The sequence below is a fragment of the Salvelinus sp. IW2-2015 genome, unplaced genomic scaffold (assembly GCF_002910315.2).
Source record: "Salvelinus sp. IW2-2015 unplaced genomic scaffold, ASM291031v2 Un_scaffold2906, whole genome shotgun sequence".
NCBI lineage: Eukaryota > Metazoa > Chordata > Actinopteri > Salmoniformes > Salmonidae > Salvelinus > Salvelinus sp. IW2-2015.
Window position 1 is genome coordinate 173,943 of NW_019944204.1, and position 764 is coordinate 174,706.

The 764-nt window shown below is 40.2% G+C and overlaps 1 protein-coding gene and 1 pseudogene across 1 annotated transcript in view; both read left to right on the forward strand.

Annotated features, from left to right (window-relative positions):
- The window catches only part of LOC139025588 (zinc finger protein 79-like), a 4,909-nt pseudogene extending 4,151 nt beyond the window's left edge, over nucleotides 1-758 (forward strand).
- LOC112074966 (zinc finger protein 34-like) overlaps nucleotides 1-764 on the forward strand; it is a 182,657-nt gene that overhangs the window by 167,576 nt on the left and 14,317 nt on the right. The gene's annotated exons all lie outside the window — the stretch shown is intronic.

Below are 764 nucleotides of genomic sequence, written 5' to 3' on the forward strand. Positions count from 1 at the left end.
AGAGAAGCCTTACTCCTGCTCTGACTGTGGGAAGAGTTTCTCTCGACAGGGTTTTTTAAAAGCACATGAACWTATACATACAGGAGTGAAGCCTTATTCCTGCTCTGACTGTGGGAAGATGTTCTCTCAACTGGGCAACTTAAAAACACATGAACGTATACATACAGGAGTGAAGCCTTACTCCTGCTCTGACTGTGTAAAATGCTTCACAACATCAACTGAGCAAAAAGTCCATCAGAGAACACACACAGGAGAGAAGCCTTACTCCTGCTCTGACTGTGTAAAATGCTTCACAACATCAACTGAGCTAAAAGTCCATCAGAGAACACACACAGGAGAGAAGCCTTACTCCTGCTCTGACTGTGGAAAGAGTTTCTCTCAATTGTGCCACTTAAAAAGACACCAAGGTAAACATAAAGGAGAGAAGCCTTACCACTGATCTGACTGTAGAATTTAAAAAAAAAAACAACAGCTGAGCTAAAAGGTCGTTCGAGAACAGACACAGGAGAGAAGCCTTACTACTCCTCTTAATTTGGCAAGAGTAACTCAAGTAAAAGTCTAAAGGTATTTGGTTGTAAATATACCTTAGTATCAAAAGTAAAGGTGAATATTTTAAAATTCCTTAAATGAACCTCTACGTTATGGGTGTCCCTTAACCGGGACGGTTGTTGATAACGTGCTCCAATGTGACTAAAATGATGTTGTATACAACAGCCAACTTTCCAGGACATAGACATGTCTTTATATGGGCAGAAAGCTTAAAT